This window comes from Haematobia irritans, chromosome 4 (assembly GCF_050003625.1).
Source record: "Haematobia irritans isolate KBUSLIRL chromosome 4, ASM5000362v1, whole genome shotgun sequence".
NCBI lineage: Eukaryota > Metazoa > Arthropoda > Insecta > Diptera > Muscidae > Haematobia > Haematobia irritans.
Genome location: NC_134400.1, coordinates 63,436,024 through 63,457,676, shown reverse-complemented (window position 1 = coordinate 63,457,676; position 21,653 = coordinate 63,436,024). Strand labels below are relative to the sequence as shown.

The following is a 21,653-nucleotide window of genomic DNA, read 5'->3' as shown; positions in this document are numbered from 1 at the left end:
TCTTAACGAGTTATCAAATATCAATTTGAAACAACATGGATTTAAAACGAATCTTGGAGGAGAAGGCAACGAGATACTAATCCTGAAGCGACTCTGGCACAACACAAAAAGTTAATAGATTATCTCCCGTTGAAAGTGGAAGATCTGACTCAAACGGAAAAGAAAACATTGACAGATGGGCATCACAACATACAGAATTCCACTTTGTACCCCACTTTACAAAAGGAACTAAAAAGGAAGAAAATGTTCAGGCAGATAAAAATAGAAGAGGTCGACCAGGAATATCAATACGTACTCTGGGGAACTGGTAAGAACGAGCCAATTCAACAATATAAGCTGACCACATTTACATATAGTACGGCGTCAGCACCGTACTATGAGGTCGCTAATAGAAATCGGATGCCAACCACTCGCAGTTGGACTAAAGCGCAGGTGAAACATTAGAATGTAATTATATAATAAAGTCCACTAACTTAAGTATATAACCCGGCAGAATGTTGGAAGATCTGGGAACTTAGAATTTATTTTAATTATCATTGTATTAATAATTCTCAAAATCTCATGTTATAACAATGCTCAAAAAGAGGCTAATAGCTGCAATATTAGAGATTATATTTTCTGGCCGGCAGAATGTTCCAAATAAATGTCTTTTGAACATGAATGCGATAACTGCGACAATAAAAATATCTTAGAATTGGTCCCTATCATTAGATAGATTAGGGGCGCATTTGTTTACTTAGGATCGTAATAAAATCATTGCACTAGCTGATAAGAGCGCATGTGTGATGTGTGTACTTAGGATCTTAATATAATAAAGTAGATAAGAGATAGTTGTGTGCTACGATCAGTTGGTCTGATGCACAGGCAGTTTAGTTTGTAAGTGTATATAAGGAAGAATATTTTTGCAAATAAATTAGTATCAAAAGAATACTCGCCTAGTTTGGTTGATTATCTACACAATAAGCGTGTTCACGTTACCGCAAGTGCACCGAATATAGTGTCCCAATAATGCCTTTTTGGCGCGGGGCCATATATAAATGAATTATTTGCTAAATTGTTCAATAAAATCACATAATAAAACAAATTCGATGAAATATTGAATCTTTAGTTAAAAAAAACGCTTTAAATATAGGCTAAGATTTATTTTGAGGATTTAGCATCTTTGATTTAGTTTTTTTTTTGGGATTAAGTATATATGGTACTTTGAAGTATCAGTTATAATTTGAATTTTTAAAATGGTATTTGTTTGTACGTGAATAGATTTATTGATATACCGCTAAAAGATAATGAAAATTCGATAAATGAGATCTGTATCAAAATCTTTGAATCCAAGTAAACTTTTTTTGAGTGTAGAAGCCACCGCTACATTTAATATTGAAGGAAAAGAAAATAGACTACTTAGTATGCACTGGTCTGTAAAATCAGAGTTTGGATTTGTGTTGAAATTGAACAAAGTGGATCCAAGTATAATAAGTTGTACGAAACGTCCGACGAAGAGCGAACTTCTTTGCCTGACAATGTCAATCTTCGATCCTTTTGGGTTTTTGGAAGACTTTATGATAATTGCAAAATTACTTCTGCAAAAAGTTTGGAAAAGTGGAACAGATTGGGACGATGAAATAAAACACGATCGTTATGCTTACTGGGAAAAATGGATCCATGAGTTGCAAAAAATAGAAAAGATTTAGATCGATAGATGCTATAGTCTCAGATTTGAAGAAAGTTGTGTGGATTTATATGTTTTTACGGATACAAGCGAGGATGAATTGGCTGCTGTTGCTTATTAGCGAATAGACCTAAATTTTTGTATGTTACGGAAAACTTAAGAAAGAGAAACGTAGGATATTGAATGGCCAACAGATAATATTGCCGATTATTAACCCTCTAATGCCCAATCCCGCCTTTAGGCGGGCTACGTAAAATCAGGAAGCTTTTAGTAAAACACACCTTAAGACAACAAAAATGGGTAAAATAAAAAGAAAACTTAATAAAATCTGGTCAAGAGGCTTTGTAGCATATACTGAATTTTACCGCATAAATTTTTCTTGTTTCGTTTTCTTGCTTTTTTGTCGTTAACATTAACATCAGCCGGCAAAAAAAATTGGGGCATTAGAGGGTTGAACGATTATCCTGCTATCTCCGATATAAAAGAAAAATGTCATATGAACTACGGTACATTTCAAATATCCACAGAAAATTTAATCATAAAAAATTAGTTATTGATGAGTTAAGTCAGGAAGAAATGCAAACGACTGAAAATAAATTAATAACACTCGTTTAAAAAGAAATGTTTTATGAGAACTATTATCAACTACAAAATCATACAGTAGCTCAGTGGTGGTGGTCTTTGTTTGTTACTCCGCCACAACGAATCCTGGTATTTATAAAGTCTTTGCATACATATTTTGTTATTTATTTTTTACTACACTAATCATGGTTATCTTCAACTACATTTGTTTTTAATTGTAACAAAGTTGTAATTTACGTTGGAAGTATGCAATATTTCACCACCAAAACGATTCAAAACAAATAATTTGGTGTTGTTTTGTGTGTGTGTGTGTGTGTGTGTACAGATATATTACTTCTGCCACAAGGTGTCTGTCAAAATTAAAAAAAAAAAAAAAACAATTAAATCAGCTTTCTTTATAATTCTACCTTAAAATAAATATATCTGAGAGGGTTGTAACCAGCTACAGAGAAAATCACTCATCAGCCGGTTATAAAGACTACACGCAGATAAGAAACATGATTGTCACAATCATATTCGAAGAGCAAAATAATATGATAGGAGCTATTTTTGCGGCGACCATGTAACATTTTAACCTGCAACCATGTTGCCTCAGTGAACATGGTTCTAAGAAAAATATAATTGTCCTCATCTAAAATGTTATTATATTGATAAAAAGAATTTTGTTTGAATGAAAAGACAATGGTCACGATTTAAAATGTTATGGTATTCATTAAAATGTTTTGCTCCTAGTTAAAAGAACATGGTCACAACCTAAAATGTTTTCATCTTTATGAAAAAACTTTTTTCATCGTCGAAAAAAGGACGTCACTTGAGAAAAGAAAACACAAAATTAACTTTATTCATTCGCTTTTATTTATTTATAAACTAATTCATTGTTTATTTGTATTTATTATGTCGTGCAAGCAAACATCACATATTTTTACACACTCTATTTTGGCTCTATTTCAATAATAAGTAATCATTCCATATTTGCGTCGTGCAAATGAACAAACGCTGCTGTAACTGCAAATAAAAATAAATTATCCCATATATCAAAATGCAGAACAAAAAACAGGTACATTTTTTTTCAACTACACTTTCCTTTTTTGTGTTCACATAAAACCACGTGCCACTTCTAAATAAATAAATTAGCACAAAATACAGTAAATCCGTATTCTCCGTCCATTCCAAGAAACAATCAACACACGACTGACGCGCAAAATGAAAATCGTGTGTACCTGCTCAATGTTTTTATAAAATTCTTTTCGCTTCAAAAAAGTTAAAAAATTAAATGGTCACGAAAAAATGTAAATGGTCTTTATGGCCATGTAATGGTTCTAGACATGTCTATACTTAACCAATAAAAATGCTTTTTTCCTTGTAAAAAAGTAAAAAAAAATTGAATGGTCAGGTACATGATTTTCCCGACCATTTAATGGTCTCAAATTCTATCATTTAAATGATAGAACGTGTTTGCGGTATTTGCACGCACAGAAAAACCATGTTTGGACATGGTTGTCGCATCCATTTTATGCTTATCTAGAGCATGTAATTGCCGCGAAAACCATGTATTTTGTATTTGTAAAAATAGTTTTCGAGCGGAGAAAAATGTATGGTGGCAATAAGCATTTGAATGGTTCTCAAATACCGCAAACACGTTCTATCATTTAAATGATAGAATTTGAGACCATTAAATGGTCGGGAAACTCATGTACCTGACCATTCACTTTTTTTTTTAACTTTTTTTACGGGGAAAAAAGTATTTTTATAGGTTAAGTATAGACATGTCTAGAACCATTACATGGCCATAAAGACCATTTACATTTTTTTTTTCATAAAGATCAAAACATTTTAGGTTGTGACCATGTTCTTTTAACTAGGAGCAAAACATTTTAATGAATACCATAACATTTTAAATCGTGACCATTGTCTTTTCATTCAAACAAAATTCTTTTTATCAATATAATAACATTTTAGATGAGGACAATTATATTTTTCTTAGAACCATGTTCACTGAGCCAACATGGTTGCAAGTTAAAATGTTACATGGTCGCCGCAAAAATAGCTCCTATCATATTATTTTGCTCTTCGAATATGATTGTGACAATCATGTTTCTTCTCTGCGTGTGAGAACCATTCAAATGCTTATTGCCACCATACATTTTTCTCCGCTCGAAAACAATTTTTACAAAGACAAAATACATGGTTTTCGCGGCAATTACATGCTCTAGATAAGCATAAAATGGATGCGGCAACCATGTCCAAACATGGTTTTTCTGTGCGTGTAGAACGGTCAAACTGATAGGGATGTCATCGAATCTCCAGTTTAGCTCAGTTTCTAAGTTTTCGTATATGTTATAATATTCAATTGATATTAAAATCCAATTGGAACTACACATACAATTATTAGAATAATCTAGTGTTCAACATATTGAAAATATGTTTAATTTCTGGTGGTCGTTCGCATGAACTATAACTGGGATACACACAACAAGTTAATACAATTACAGCTGAAAGCGTTTTAAGAGGTAAGTATTCCTTAAATAATGAGTGTCATATTTTTCCACACTCAAAAAAAAGTTCAATTGGATCCAAAGATTTTGACCTTCTCTTAAGTGTTTTGGTATTGATTCCGAGCCAAAGATGCAACTTCTTTACAATAAAGACATTTTTAGCGACCTATCTGGCCTTAAATCAAGGATCAATAAAATTTAAATTAGGGTTCAGATCTCATTTATCGAATTTTCATTTTATTTTCGCGGTATAATAATAAAGCTATTCACGTACAAACAAATGCCAGTCTCAGTCTAGCTTTGGCTATTGATTGAGATAGACGTGTTAGTGTGCTTCTATTTCGCTTTTCTCTTTATATTGTTCCCAAAATTACTAAAAGACGTGCCTAAGTTCGTAGCGAGACCTTATGCCTTCGACTAAATTAAAAAAGACTGGGTCCAGGAAAACCTTACCAATAAACACAAACGTTTGAAAAATGCGTTCTCAACAAAAAACAGACATTACCCTCAGCAGTGAAATTCAACACATTAGCAATAATATCTCAAGTGTTATCCTCAAATTGAAATGCATCGCTACTCAATAATTTGTCAAACAATTTTCGATGCGAGTCAAATTCAAAATTAACATCGTTGCAAATACTTTTCAACCTAAATTTGTATGAATGATATCCCCACTTCAAATTGATAGTCAAAGCCAAAATTCTATGAATTTTGTATAATTTATTCATTTTCATCAAAATAAAATATATAATAATACACTACACTACAATACCAATTGATAAATAATAATAATATTAAACACATCAACAAATAAGAACAAAAAAAACAAACAACAAAACTTTAAATATCTTAAACATTATTAGTAAACACTTTTGCATTGATCATTCGATTTCCTTCCTTCTGGTGTCATAAAACAGCATTAAAATTTATTAACATGCGGGCAATTTGAAATTTGGAACGTACTGGACCACGTGTTAGAATTTATTTCCAACAGGAATTCACAAAATATCCATTTTAAACTGATAATAGCATATGAATTAAACTGACGATGTGATGCACTTTTTCATACAGAAGTTGTTGATTTCAACAATATGTTGTTTTTAACAATTTTAATTGGTTGCACTTGTAATATTTCTGAAAACTTTTTCTTGACGATAAGCCACTCATTTTTCATTGGTCAGCTACTTAATGTTTGCAAGAACGTAGCATCCAAAGATTTTAGTTTTCTGCAATGAGATATAAATTTAGTGACTTCTCTAAAGTGTTGATTTAATTTTTCATATTGACGTACCAATTATTATAAACTATTTGAAGCAGTTCCAGTTAATTGTCCACCATTTTTTCATCGGTCAGCTTTTTAATGTTTTCAAGAACGTAGAATCCATAATTTTATTTTTCTGCAAAGAGATATACTTTTAGTGACTTCTTTAAAGTTTTATTTAATTTTTTATTTTCACTTACCTATTTTTATAAACTATTTGGTTATTTGTCTAAAATTTTCCATTTCTTTTATTTCTTGCAATTGACCACGAACTTCGTTGCACAAATAAGTATTGAAAACCACATGGTTTTTTCGTTGCATTTTAGGGTAGTGTTTTGTCAAAGTTTTCTCATATTATCTTCAACACCTTTTCAAAGATTTCGTCAACATTTTGGCAAATTGGAAGTAATTCGCAAACAATTTGAAGATGTATTGAAGGTGAGCTATTTCAGGTCAAGTTGAATTTATGTTGAAAATTATATTTACCCTCAAATTGAAAAGTTGTTGCATTTGAAAAACGCTCATCCTGTGTTTATTGGGTTCTGGACCCCTTTGCAATTACTTGAAAATGATGATGACATCGAAATCGATAGTGAAAATTCTAATCAAAGCAAACCGGAGAATATATCTCCAATTAACAGCCTATTTCTGATACCCGAACGAAAGCAATTGCGAACGAACAGCAGTCTAGATTTGGGTTTCTCTAACTTCCTTTCGTTCGTTCGCATGACTTACGTTACTGTCAAATGCTAATATTACCAGATCTCAATTATTTCAATTACTTGAAAAAGGCCCATACATTTTAATAATTATTTTCCATAAAATTCAATCTGGCATCGCCGTTTATTTTGCAAATTTTTCTCATTGTTGATATTTGGTTTAACTCAATATTTTTTTTTTTTAAGAAATTAGCCCTCGTAGAGAGATATGTATTTGTATTTCTATATAGCTGCAATAATTAGAATTGGGTTTTCCTTTTAATGAGTGTATGCGTTTGTTCGTTTTAGAATTTCCTTTAAACGGTCTATATGGCGGTTATAAATAGAAATAGATCGATATAAACCACTTTTATCATATATTTGCACCAAAAAAGCGTTAATCAATTTATCAATTATTAAGTTTTTCTCCATTTTTTTATGAATACCTTTTTCCACAAAACGAAAGGTTTGTGCAAAGTGAGTGGATTTGTCATTTCTGTTCGACAAAATGTGAACGAATGGAGTTAGAGAAACCCAATTTTAGTGGTAACGTTACGTCTTCGTTCGCAGTGATTTTCGTCTCACTGTCGTTTAGATAGAGCTTAGAGAAACCGAATTCAGCTGATTTTCGTTTTGTATGCGAACGAACAGCAGAATTCGGAAATCAGAAATAGGCTGTAAAGTGCTAACCCAAAATAAAGATTCAATTATAAAACTTGTCGATAGTAAAGGTGTTTCAAACTACCTAATAAAAAAAGATCTCCATTGGATTGAAAATAATGTGTGAAACTTTAGAAGATCATGGACAAATTGTTGAAATACTTACAGCCTATTTCTGATATCCGAACGAAAGCAATTGCGAACGAACGCTAGTCACTCACTTTCGTCTAGATTTGGGTTTCTCTAACTTCCTTTCGTTCGTTCGCATGGCTTACGTTGCTGTCAAATGCTAGCATTACCAGATCTCAATTTGAATTTCTTGAAAAAGGCCCATACATTTTAAAAATTATTTTCCATAAAATTCTATCTGGCATGCCCGTTTATTTGGCAAACTTTTCCTGCTTCTAATATTTGGTTTAGCTCAATAATTTTTTAACAAATTAGCCCGCGTAGAGAGATAAGGATTTGTATTTCCATATTTCTACAATAATTACAGTTCAGTTCTCCTTTTAATGAGTGTTTCATTCGAAATGTATGTGTTTGTTCGTGTTAGACTTTTTCTTAAACGGTCCCTTGGCGATTATAAAGAAAATATAGATCGATATAAATAACTTTTATCACATATTTACATTAAAAGCATTAATAAATTTATAAATTATTAAGTTTTTCCTTATTTATTAATGCATTTTTCACAAAACGAAAGGTCTTTACCAAGTGAGTGGTTTTGACCATAGATAACTAACTAATAGATGACCCGTCGCTCTCCGACCTGAAAATGTTGAAGAAGCCCAAATGAATTTTCTGACATTTCGTTTTGTGTTTTTCGTAAAGAGAACATTTGCTCAAAATTAAATTTTGTATTTCTGCGGTTTTAGTCGCAATTTATTGTTCAAATATAAACTTTTTAATATTTAATTTGATTATAAATCACCTGGTGTATCGAAAATTTTAAAATTCTGGATAGGTTAGGTTAGGTTAAAGTGGCAGCCCGATTAAGATTCAGGCTCACTTAGACTATTCAGTCCATTGTGATACCACATTAACTAAAAGTACCTATTACATATGGGCACTTCTAGTTTTAACCCTTGAACCTTCTCGATTATTTTCTTCTGTTGAACCAACCAGATTGTTCCAAAAATATTAGCAAACTGCTTAAGTTAACGTTTTCCAGGTCCGCTAGTAATCTGAAGCTATATGCCCCTAAAATTTGCTTACGCCTTACACAAAATGCAGGACACTCACACAAGAGGTGTTTTATTGATTCCTTTTCCTCCGCATCATGACAGCTCATACAATAGTCATTATACTTCGCACCAATAGTTTTTGCAAAATCGCCTATCAGGCAGCGACCCGTTATAGCAGTGATATCTGGCGTCTCGAGAACACTAGCATATCTAGTGTGCGGTTTAAGTTTAAATGGGGCCATATTTGCTTGGTGTCGTTACAACCCTTACAATTCTCCCATCGAACATTTGCCATCATGACAGCCTTCTCACGCAGTAAGAGCTTGCAGGTAGCCAGAGGCACACCAACTGATTCTAGTCCCCCTGGAATATGTAAGGTAGTTCCTAGCCTTGCTAGCTCATCTGCTTCGCAGTTCCCCGGTATGTTCCTGTGGCCAGGCACCCATATTAGGTGAATATTGTGCTGCTCAGCCATCTCATTGAGAGATTTGCGGCAGTCGATGGCCGTTTTCGAGTTGAGGAACACAGAGTCCAAGGATTTTATTGCAGGTTGACTGTCTGAGTATATATTAATGCCAATATTGCTTGGAGCATTACTTCTCAGCCAATTCACCACTTATCTTATTGCTAATATTTCAGCCTGAAAAATACTACAGTGATCAGGTAATCTTTTCGCTATTCGATGTACCAGATCTTTAGAATATACTCCGAAACCCACTTGGCCATCCAATTTGGAGCCATCAGTGTAGAAATCTATATTTCTTTTATTCCCCGGGGTCCGTGTACACCACGCCTCACTGTTAGGAATTAGTGTCTCAAACTTTTTGTCGAAAAGTGGACTCGCCAAAGTGTAATCCACTACGTTAGGCACATCTGGCATTATTTTGAGGACCGAACTGTGACCGTAACTTTTTTCCGACCACAGCGATAGCTCGCGCAACCGCACAGCCGTTGTTGCAGCTGACTGTTTGGCCAAAATGTCTAAAGGCAATAGATGCAGTATGACATTAAGGGAGTTTGTTCCTGTCTTGCTGAATGCACCTGAGATACACATTATCTTTCGCCCATTTCTCAGTCATCCGGAGGGCTCTCTGTATAATATCTCGAACTGTTGATGGGAATTTTCCCCTGACTGCTAGCGCCACATCATCCGCGTATGCCACCACTTGTATCCTTTCTTTTTCTAGGGAAACCAGAAGGTCGTTTATAGCAACATTCCAAAGAAGAGGTGATAGAACTCCTCCTTGAGGAGTGCCTCTGTTCACATACCTTTGTATGTTTGTTTGTCCTAGTGTGGCTGAAATGCGTCTCTTCCTTAGAAGTTCGTCTAACAGCCTAAGTGTTACCTGGATCAACATTCAGAGTTGTCAGTCCATTTAATATCGAGCTCGGATGGACGTTATTGAACGCCCCTTCGATGTCTAGAAATGCCACGATTGTGTATTCTTTGACAGATAGTGAGCTTTCAATAAAACTGACTAGTTCATGTAATGCGGTCTCAGTAGACCTGCCTTTCGAGTATGCATGTTGTCGTTTCGAGAGCAAACTTGAATCGACGCTAGTTCTAAGATAAATATCTATCATCCTCTCCAGAGTCTTAAGTAGGAATGATGATAAGCTGATTGGTCGGAAATCCTTCGCATTCGAGTGAGAGGCTTTTCCCGCTTTAGGTATGAAAACGACTTTTGATTCTCTCCACTTTCGTGGAATATATGCTAAGTTGATACATCCATATATATCGCCGACAACCAGGGGATAATTCTGTCAGCCACCGCTTTTAACTCCGCCGGAGTAATTCCATCAGGTCCGGGGGATTTGAATGATCCAAAGCTATTTAACGCCCATTTTATTCTAGATTCTGATACAATTTCCTCGATAGGAAACGACCGCTGAGCCACTGTGGCACCGCCAGTGCATGGTTCAACCGTCTGTTTTCCGGGAAAATGTGTGTCCAATAGTACCTCCAGCGTCTCCTCACTGGACGTTGTCCAATTGCCCTCCGATGTTTTAATGAAACCTGGAGCGGAGCTCGTGGATGCTAGCACCTTCCGTAGTCTGGAAGCCTCGGACGTATTCTCAATGCTGCTGCAGTAATCATTCCAATTCTCGCTTGTATCCTCTCAGATTCTTCTTGTAAGCGTCCCAATCCACAGGAGCTCTGGTGGACTTTGCTTTGTTAAAGAGCTTCCTGCACGATTTCCTCATATTACCTAACTCCGTAGGCCACCATGGTGGTCGATTTTTCCCCCTTGGCTTCCCTTTAGGGCATGCAGCTTTCAGTGAAATGTTGAAGGCCTTAGTAATCCTCTCCACTGCGTGTTCGATAACTTGCACAGTGCTCATATTTGTCTCTGGTATTTCCGGTATCATCATATTGAACGATTCCCTATACCTATTCCAGTCAGCTTTCCTAACATTTGGCGGAAATATGGTCTTGGTGGTATGAACATCAAATTTGAAACTGATGTAGCGATGATCTGAGAAGCTGTGTTCACTTAAAACATGCCACTCAGATATCATTTCATTCAGTTCTTGCGAGGCCAAGGTGATGTCCAAAACCTCTTGCCTGTTTTTAGTGACAAAGGTTGGGGCATCTCCCTTGTTGCAAACTACCAGATTAGTACGCAAAATAAACTCTATTAGCGACTCTCCCCTTGCATTAGTGTCACTACTTCCCCATATACTATGATGCGCATTCGCATCGCATCCCATAATGAGTTTCGTCTTTGTTTTCAGTGACTCCTCAACTAAGGTCTTAACGGCACATGGAGGCATCTCCCTGTCATGTCCCATATAGACCGAAGATACCCAATATTTGCATTTGGCTATTTCTAAATTGGCAACGACAGTGTCTGCATTACACATTGAAGGAAGCAGAAACAAGTTAAGCTCGTTTTTAGCAATTATAAAGGCTCGAATTACATCATTACCAGTATACTGCAATAGTTTGAACCCCGGAGTACTTAATTCACATATTTTGTTTCTATAAACATATGGTTCTTGAATAAGAACTATGTCTATGTCCCCTTTCATCAGGAGAACTTTTAAGGCAGCACATGCAGCCTTACAATGATGAAGATTTATCTGGAGGATCCGTAGGACCATCGAGATTTTCAACAACCGTCACATCAGCCGCTTCAATCGAGTCATCAAGAATGTCTTCTTCAGAGATATCGGTGACTCTCGCAATAACCATAGGTTCAACTTTGGTGAGTTCTGAGGCAGTAGAAGCCTCCTCACGCATACGGTATCTATCTATGTCTTCAACTTTGGTACCTCCCTCGACTTCGCAAGAGGATCCGCTTACTTCTGATTCAGACAGAGGCTTGTCCATTTCTGAATCCTTTAGCTGATCGTTTTTATACACCTTCATTTGGATATAATGAAAGCCATAACATACACGGCCCTGAGACTTTGCTAGATGTGGCAAAGACTGAGTGTTCAATATAAACACTGCATGCCGTCTTGGCCCATCCACTTCATCCAAACGGCCAACCTTCCAATCAGCTGTTGGAAGATCTGGATTGCATTGTTTCAGTCTATTTAAAATAGATTCAGGGTCAGGAGGGTTTGCAGGTATCCACGCATGTGCTCTTGGTCTAGCCGGTATGTGGATAAAAAAGGAAAATTGTAAAAACGAAACTTTGGAATTCCCCCTATTTTCTTCGTTTATTCCTCATTTTGGGAACTGTCAGACTGCGTTTGACACAGATGGGTCATCTATTAGTTATCTATGGTTTTGACATTTCAGTTCGGCAAAATGCGAACGAATCGATTTAGAGAAACCCAATTTAAGAGATTACGTTACGTCTTCGTTCGCATTGACTTTCGTTTCGATTTTCGTTTAGATACCCCTTGGAGAAACCAAAATCAGCTGTTTTTCGTTTTGTATGCGAACGAAGACTAGAATTCGGATAGCAGAAATAGGCTGTTAGTGAAAATAAATGCCAATTTTTCACTCATGATCACAAAGATACAAAACATTTTAAAGCAGTTATTCGTGGTTTAGACTGCTGATTAGATTGATGTTGAAGTTCTGAATGAATTATATCGTCTGGGACTCAAATGTCATGCAATCTAATGTGTGAAAAAAAACTTTCGAACATTATTTTGACACTATTTATATTGTTCATCTTGAAAATGGTTCAATTAAGCTCCATGATGTGAAGAAAAAAGTAAAAGCACTGTTCCATACAATTATCACGTGGGATTATCATAGTAAAATTAAAAACAAAGCAGTTCAATGCCGACGTTGTCAAATGTTCGGTCGTGGAGAAAAGGGGTGCAACGTCACCGAAAGGTGCGCAAATTGCGATCAAAAGCACAAGACCATTGACTGTAAAACAGATAAGGCCGGTATGCACCTCTAGCGAAAAATTTCATTCCCATAAGAAATGCATTGCTATTTATGCTAACGAAATTTTCGGTAGCGTTCAATTTCGTAAGGTGGTACGCACCTCTAATGAAAATAACAGGGTTGTCAAAAGCATATTTTGGCAGCAAACATTTAATTTATTACAATCATTGTATGCGTAAAAGTTTTAAAAGGTCTGTAAATAATAAACAAATTATTTGAGGAATATTTGGAACATATATTAACAATTTTTAAAAGCGATTAGTTGGTTTAAAATTTGTGTACACAGCCCTGTTTTTTTGTTGTAGACTTAAATAAATTTTTGCTACCGAAAATTTCGCTATAAAGAAAAATGTGTAAATCAACTGACTTACATTGTTCTGCTCTGTCTGAGTATAAAGACATGATGCAGAGAATCAATAATAAAACAGTACATCCGCCTCAACGCGTTTTTTATAAATATATCAACAACGACAACAACTTCCCGAGTTTAAATAGACGTCGCGAGCCTCTGCCTAACTCTCAAACCCTATCAATGCCTAAATGTTGGGAGCCAAAATATTACGAATGTTAGTGTAGGCAATAATGCCCCTCCGGAAAATAATACATATGTTCAAAAGCAATCAGTACGTAAAAGAGAAGAACAACAATAATCTATTCTCTTATGGAGCTCACGATGGAGATGATCACCAGATTAAGATGCTGTAAAACAAGAGATGATCAATTTAATGTTATTAATCAACTAGCATTTAAAATTGTTTACTCAAATCATAAACGATGTCTCATTCAAAAATACAAATAGTATTCGGGAACTGTAGAAGTATCCGAAACAAAATTTATGAATTTATTATTTTTTTGAATTCTTATAATATAGATATATGTCTACTTTCTGAAACATGGCTCTGTGAGGGAAATAAATTGTATGATCCTAATTATGAGACAATACGAAGAGATCGTGTGGGGCACAATGGTGGTGGTGTTGCAGTTCTTGTAAAGAAGTCGACGAATTTTAAGTTAATACCTGTTGTGAGGACAGAGGTGATCGAAAATGTTGGAATTGAAATTTTGTTCAGGGAACATATGAGAACTTAGAATTTATAGTGTATATTTTCCAGGCGGTCAAAATAATAATGCTCTGAGGAATAAATACAGATCCGATTTGGGAAAACTTTTGAACATACCCACGAAATATTTGATATGTGGTGATTTGAATTCTACACCCTCAAAAAAAATCGCTTCTCTAACATATATTCCAAACATATTTTGCAGGAAGCATATATATATTATTGGATACTGCCGAAACATTAATATGTTTGTTTTATGTGAACATATTGTATGTTTGGAAGCATTTTGAGACCAAAAATATTATAAGCTTGGAAGAATTCTCCCCAAAGAAGATTGGTCTCATTCCCTCACATAATTTTCATTTCCACGAAATTTTTTAGTTCTTGGCACCTTTTTCTGTAATACAAATAATGTTGAAGAAATTATTCAATTTTATAAATTTTTTTAAATTTTACCATTCTCCTGGACGGAGAATCGAACCGAGGACCATACAGTTTGTAAGCCATCACACTATCCACTGGGCTACGTAGCTGTTATGGCCATCAATAGACAATTACCGCTATAAGTTATATTTATGTATCATAGTCTGCAGCGCCCACGAGCCGATGTAAACAAAACATTATTTAACAGAAACATACATTTATTTGCCACGTGGAGCAATGGTTAGCATGTCCGCCTTTCATGCAAAGGGTCGTGGGTTCAATCCCTGCGACCGTACACCAATTTTTGTTTTAATTTACACATTTATATTTATACTATATTAAATTTTTATAATGAAACATCGAATGGTGGGTTATTAAAGATTTATAGTCAGAAACAGTGCTTGATATAAACGAAATGGGCTGAGCTTTTGGATAAAATATTATTTTTTATTGGAAAAATAACAATTTTGTAATAAAAAACTGTTTTTGGTATAAAAATTTGAAATTTTGGAAGGAATCCAAAAACTCTAACAAAAGAAGAACGTGGAGTCGAGTATACACATACATAAATATTTTTATAATATACACATAAATTTATTTAGGCGTGTACAGTTTTTTACTAGCATTTAACACCATTTTAAATGCATTTAAAACTTATCGTGTTTTGTACTTAATTTCATTTTTACCTTTAAGGCCGGTATTAAGTTGGCATTATTGCTCTAAAATGTTTTGCCTTTTACTTTTCTTTAATAATTAATTTTAAAGAAAATAAACTTTTTCAATTGTTGTTGCTGCAAAACTCGAACTTAATGTCCGCTTTTATATTTGAAGGTGTCCGCCAAGTCCTCTTGGACTACGGGGAACTAAACTTTTTTTATACATTTTACTGTTTAATTTTTCACTGCTTTCTCCTTTTTTCATTTTACTGTCCCAACTCTAAAACGAGTATAGTGCCCTTTCGTTATTTTTATGAAGATCCCTTTGTAATTATACCCACCACCATAGAATGGTGACGGGGTATAATAAGTTTGTCATTCCGTTTGTAACGCATCGAAATATCGATTTCCGACTATATAAAGTATATATATTCTTGATCAGGGAGAAATTCTAAGACGATATAAGCATGTCCGTCTGTCTGTCTGTCTGTCTGTCTGGCTGTCTGTTGTAATCACGCTACAGCATTCAATAATGGAGCTATCGTCCTGAAATTTGGCACAGAATCGTCTTTTGTCTGCGCGCAGGTCAAGTTCGAAGATGGGCTATATCGGGCCATGTTTTGGTATAGCCCCCATATAAACCGACCTCCCGATTTGGGGTCTTTCGCTTATAGAAACCGTAGTTTTCATCCAATTTGCGCGAAATTGAAAATCTAGAGATATTTTGGGACCTTGAAGAGGTGTGCCAAAAATGGTGAGTGTCGGTCCATGTTTTGGTATAGCCCCCATATAAACCGACCTCCCGATTTGGGGTCTTTCGCTTATGGAAACCGTAGTTTTCATCCAATTTGCGCGAAATTGAAAATCTAGAGGTATTTTGGGACCTTGAAGAGGTGTGCCAAAAATGGTGAGTGTCGGTCCATGGTTTGGTATAGCCCCCATATAAACCGACCTCCCGATTTGGGGTCTTTCGCTTATAGAAACCGTAGTTTTCATCCAATTTGCGCGAAATTGAAAATCTAGAGATATTTTGGGACCTTGAAGAGGTGTGCCAAAAATGGTGAGTGTCGGTCCATGTTTTGGTATAGCCCCCATATAAACCGACCTCCCGATTTGGGGTCTTTCGCTTATAGAAACCGTAGTTTTCATCCAATTTGCGCGAAATTGAAAATCTAGAGGTATTTTGGAACCTTGAAGAGGTGTGCCAAAAATGGTGAGTGTCAGTGCATGTTTTGGTATAGCCCCCATATAGACCGATCTCCAGATTTTACTTCTTGGGCTTATAGAAACCGCAGTTTTTATTCAATTTACCTGAAATTGGAAATCTAGAGGTATTGTACGACCACAAATATGTGTGCCAAAAATTGTGGGTATCGGTCCATGTTTTGGTATGGTCCCCGTATAAAACGACCTCCCGCTTTGGGGTCTTGGGCTTATAGAAACCGTAGTTTTTATCTAATTTGTCTGAAATTGGAAATCTAGATGTATTTTAGGACCATAGAGAGGTGTGCCGAAAATGGTGAGTATCGGTCCATATTTTGGTATAGCCCCCATATAGACCGATTGCCCGATTTTACTTCTTGGGCTTCTAGAATCCGAAGTTTTCATCCTATTTGCCTGAAATTGGAAATCTAGAGGTATTTTCGGGTCATAAAGTGGTGTTCCGAAAACGGTGAGTATCTGTCCATATTTTAGTATAGCCCCCATAAGAACGATCTCCCGATTTAACTCCTTGGGTTTCTAGAAACCGTAGTTTTTATCTGATTTGCCTGAAATTGTAAATATTCTGGTATTTTAGGATCACGAAAACGTATATCGGATTAAGTTTTTATCGGTCCATTTGGTAATGCCTCCATATAGACCGACTTCACTTCTTGAGGGTGTAGAAGGCGCAGTGATCATGAAAATTGCGTGAAACTCAATGAAAAATTTCCAGATTTTACTTCTACAGATTTAAGATTTCAAATCAAGACGTTATTTTATAATTTTCTTGCACACTTACAAGAGATGTTAATTATTCCTCTAGAACTCAAACAAAAATGGTTCTTATAAATCCAGAATCTGACATAGCCCTCATAGGTGAAAATTTATTTTCGGGAAGTGTCCTCAAGTTCTCAAGCCCTCCTGAAATTTCAAAGGAAACCCTAATATTTGGTTCATGGTGGTGGGTATTTAAGATTCGGCCCGGCCGAACTTACTGCTGTATATACTTGTTTTTGTATATTTTTCACCGTTTCTTGTTAATTTCCTTTGTCTGAATATTTTTGACTTACTCCTCGTACGTTCCGATTTCTTTTAACGAACCATGAAAAAAATTGTGCACATAATGCCAAAATGATAAACAAAACACATGTCCACACATACATAAAATGCTGCTCTCAAGACGAAAGCACATGCTGTTTTTTTTTTCAAATGTCTATTCTCTTTACTCCGAATACTCATTCTAATATTCAAATTAAATAATATTTAGACTTAAGCATATCAAATTTTTGGCCTTGTCATAAAACAGTTTTCCGAAACAACATACAAGCGGTTTCACACAAGTTGCTCTCTTTTGATTCTCTCGCTGTGTTATGTTGATATCTTTCGTCAACCCTCCCGGTTTCCATCTCTATTTCTTTCTCTATACTATATCTCTCCCTCCCTCTGCCGCTCTCTGAATAAAATATCACAACATAAATATGTTTACTCGAAATTTGTAAATGTATATATGTTTACATTCATACATATTATTTTTATGAAACATTCATGCCCAAACATAATATATTCTAACATACTAACATATGTGTCCCAAACATTTAGAGTTAGTTTAGGAACATTACATGTTTGCACTTAAATATATTGTGTTTAAAAATTGTGCCCGAAACACATTTTGTTTATATCGGAACATATGAAAAACATATTTTTCTAACAGTGTAGACATATCTATTGGAATTGTGCTAGGGCGAATGCATGGGGTAATATACTTCATGATTCCATGTCACACTTCCCTGTGACCATTTCATTCCCAAATTCTCCGTCATATATTCCAATATCTCCCAGGAGTAGTCCGTCTACTCTGGATCTCGTTTTATTAAATGTATCCTACCACTATGAACGAACTGAATTCGGACCACCTTCCATTTTCTTTTGAACTCTCTACGTCTATGTCAGTTATTGGAAACTTGATCTACGATTTTAATCGTGCTGATTGAAAAAATACAGGCGAATTCTGAATAATAAATTCCACAGCTTTTGTAATAACTTGGGCACAACAGACGCCATAGATAATCATGTAGACTATTTTACGAGTTGTCTTCTTGAGGCTACTCGACAATTTGTACCGAAATATTCCCCCAAGACAAATTATCTTCGACTTCCGAACAATATACTTAACCTTGTTAAGGTTCGCAATCGGTACTCATGGGAATGGGCTCGATACAGACAGCCACCTGATTACGCAATTATGAATGACTACTCTGCTCTTATCCGTGATGAGATATTTGGCTTTCGAAATCGGAAGTGGAATTTCAGGCTAGGGCAAATGGATAGGGGATCGAAACCTTTTTGGAATGTGGAAGATTTTGAAGCGTAAGAATGCACAATGCCACTCATTACTCGATGGGAATGAAGTCCTTATAGCTGGGGAGGACAAGTGCAACGCCTTTGCAAGAGCATTTATTCGGAATCATCGCGTTTCGGTGAATATGGGTTTCGAGTTGCATAACAATAGAGTAAATCAAGTTGTTGAACGGTTTGATTCCACTGAGATTGTCACACCCGGTTCGGAGGAGGTCTCTCGATCAAATCTGGAAGCTATAGTAAAAAATCTCTACAAGAGAAAAGCTTGTGGACTCGACGAGATTAATAATCAGATGTTCAAGGAACTTCCAACTAATGCCGTAAATTGTCTTACCCTAATCTATAATTCATGTTTAAGGTTGCAGCATTTTTCTAGCTCCTGGAAATCGGCTAAAGTTGTGCCAGTGCCTAAGCCCGGTAAGCCAATAAATAGACCGGTAAGTTACAGGCCAATTAGTTTGCATTAGCATTATTCCTGATGAACAATTCGGATTTAGAACATCTCATTCTACAATCCATCAGGTCAAAAGAATCTGCAACATCGTGAAGGAGAACTTTAATTCTTGTAAATCGACAGCTTTAGTCCTTCTCGACGTCGAAAAAGCTTTCGATTCCGTGTGGCACGAAGGGCTGGTCTATAATTTAATTGAATTTAATTTTCCTCCATATCTCACAAAAATGGTGAGAAGTTTTCTCAGAGATAGACATTTCACTGTTGTAATGTCGAACTCTTTTTCTGACCTACTATGTTAGAAGTCCCGGCAGGTGTTCCGCAGGGTTCCGTCTTGGGACCTTTATTATACAATATTTTTTGTGCTGACATGCGGCATATGCTGACGACCTGGCTATATTCTACACTGAAAAAAATATTGTCGTGAGGTCAAAGATTTCATGTCTTTCAAATACGAATACAAATTTTGCTTAGCATAGAAGACGCTTTTCTCTAAAATAAAGTTATTTTCATTGTCCACAAGTCGATAAACTTTTCAATGAAGTCGTATTGTCCTTATAATTACGTGATTTTACTTAAAAATGGGTATCTTAACATGAAAGAAAAAATTTATAGGCTAAGGTCAACTTGACTTTAATAATTCAGAGAAAATTCTTTAAATTTAATGAAATTGCCTTTAAATTTGTTGTCTTTTCGCATCTTGACTACAAAACAAAAAATCGTTCAAATATAGGACATGTTTTTCAAAACTTTATTTTAAAGATTTTTTTTACTTCAAACATAGCATAATTTCTACTGGAAGTCGAGTCCTAATTTGGAAAATAAAGTTGCCGTTAACTCGTTTTTAAAGGACTTGGATAGCATATGAAGAAAAAAAGCTGAGAAAGCGAAAAATTAAAATTTGCTTCCTAGGAGCAAGTACACAAAACCTAAATTTAAAAGAGAATTGTGTCTTAAAAGTATCCTTACCAGTATTCTCCGCTTCTTTGGCTCGGAATCAATACCAAATTTTTTTAAAGTAAAGACAAAATCTTTGGAACCGGGTATGCTTTTTCTTCAGTGTATGAGCATGAACTCAGTCATAACAATTTTACTGAACTTCAAACAAGGCTTGACAATTTGAATGCATATTACATGAAATGGAAAATTAAACTGAACTCTGACAAGACACAGGCTATCTTTTTTATGAGGAAAAGAAAGTTATGCTACTTGCCGAGCTCGAATCTTACTCTTACAGGGAGCAGCATTAGCTGGTCTGACAGTGATAAATACCTTGGTATTTACTTGGATAGGAAACTTCCTTTCAATACACATATTTCTGAAACCACCAAAAAGGTTGATAAGTAACATATGTTAGGATTTTGTACCCCCTTATTAACAGGAACTCATCCCTGAGTAGAACTAATAAGATGTTGATAGTGAGAACTAGATTTCGAGCAATCATTCTTTATGGATGTCCGGTATGGAGTGGTTGTGCAAAGACACACATAAGACGTTTGCAGGTGTCACAAAACAAGATTTTGAAAATGGTCCTCAGACTGCCATGGGAGTTTTCTACTGATAGACTACACTATACACTGAAAAAAATATGCCCGGTTCCAAAGATTTTGTCTTTACTGTAAAAATTTTGGTATTGATTCCGAGCCAAAGAAGTGGAGAACAGAAGTAAGTATACTTTTAAGGCACAATTCTCTTTTAAATTTGGGTTTTGTGTACTTGCTTCTAGGAAGCAAATTTTAATTTTTTGCTTTTTCATCTTTTTTTCTTCATATGCTATCAAAGTCCTTTAAAAACGAGTTAACGACAACTTTATCTTCGACTCGACTTCCAGTAGAAATTACGCTTTGTTTCAAGTAAAAAACGTCTTTAAAATAAAGTGTTGAAATACATGTCATATCTTTGAACGATTTTTTTGCTTTGTAGTCAAGATGCAAAAAGACAACAAATTTTAAGACAATTTCATTAATTAATTATTAAGTCAAGTTGACCCTAGCCCAAACATTTTTTTTCTTTCATGTTATGATACCCATTTTTAAATGAAATCACTTAATTATAAGGACAATACGACTTCATTGAAAAGTTTATCGACTTTTGTACAAGTAAAAAACTTTATATTAGAGAACTGTGTCTTCTATGTTAATCAAAATTTGCATTCGTATTTTAAGGACATGAAATCTTTGACCTCACGGCAACATTTTTTTTCAGTGTAGATATGCTCGATTTTTGGTAAGTTTTTTGAAATTGGATTGAAAGTGCTCCTTCACACCCAAAAACAGCAAAACAAGAGAAATTGTAGCCAAAGTGCATGATATGGTATTAAATGATCGACGATGGGTGCCGCATTTGTTAACAGTCGTCAAAAACGCATAAGAATGAACATTTCTCAAGCTTGTTTGGATCGTTTTAAGCGAAATAAAATGGATTTTAAGCGTCGTTTCATAACTGTTGATGAAACATGGATCCACCACTATACTACAGAGACAAAAGAACAATCCAAACAATGGACTGAAGCTGGAGAAAGTGCCCCAAAGAAGGCAAAACAATTCAATCGGCTGTTAAGGTTATGGCAACGGTTTTTGGGACTTCGAAGGTATTTGA

General features: G+C 35.3%; 1 protein-coding gene and 1 long non-coding RNA gene across 3 annotated transcripts in view; both read right to left on the bottom strand.

The window, feature by feature from the left end:
• Window positions 1-21,653, bottom strand: part of LOC142232825 (limbic system-associated membrane protein) — a 320,310-nt gene that overhangs the window by 142,052 nt on the left and 156,605 nt on the right. The window lies entirely within an intron of this gene.
• On the bottom strand, window positions 5,581-6,656 carry LOC142236842 (uncharacterized). Its single transcript, XR_012722226.1, has 3 exons — window positions 6,205-6,656; window positions 6,035-6,140; window positions 5,581-5,969 (listed from the first exon to the last, which is right to left on the bottom strand). It is a non-coding gene; the product is annotated as an uncharacterized LOC142236842 (long non-coding RNA).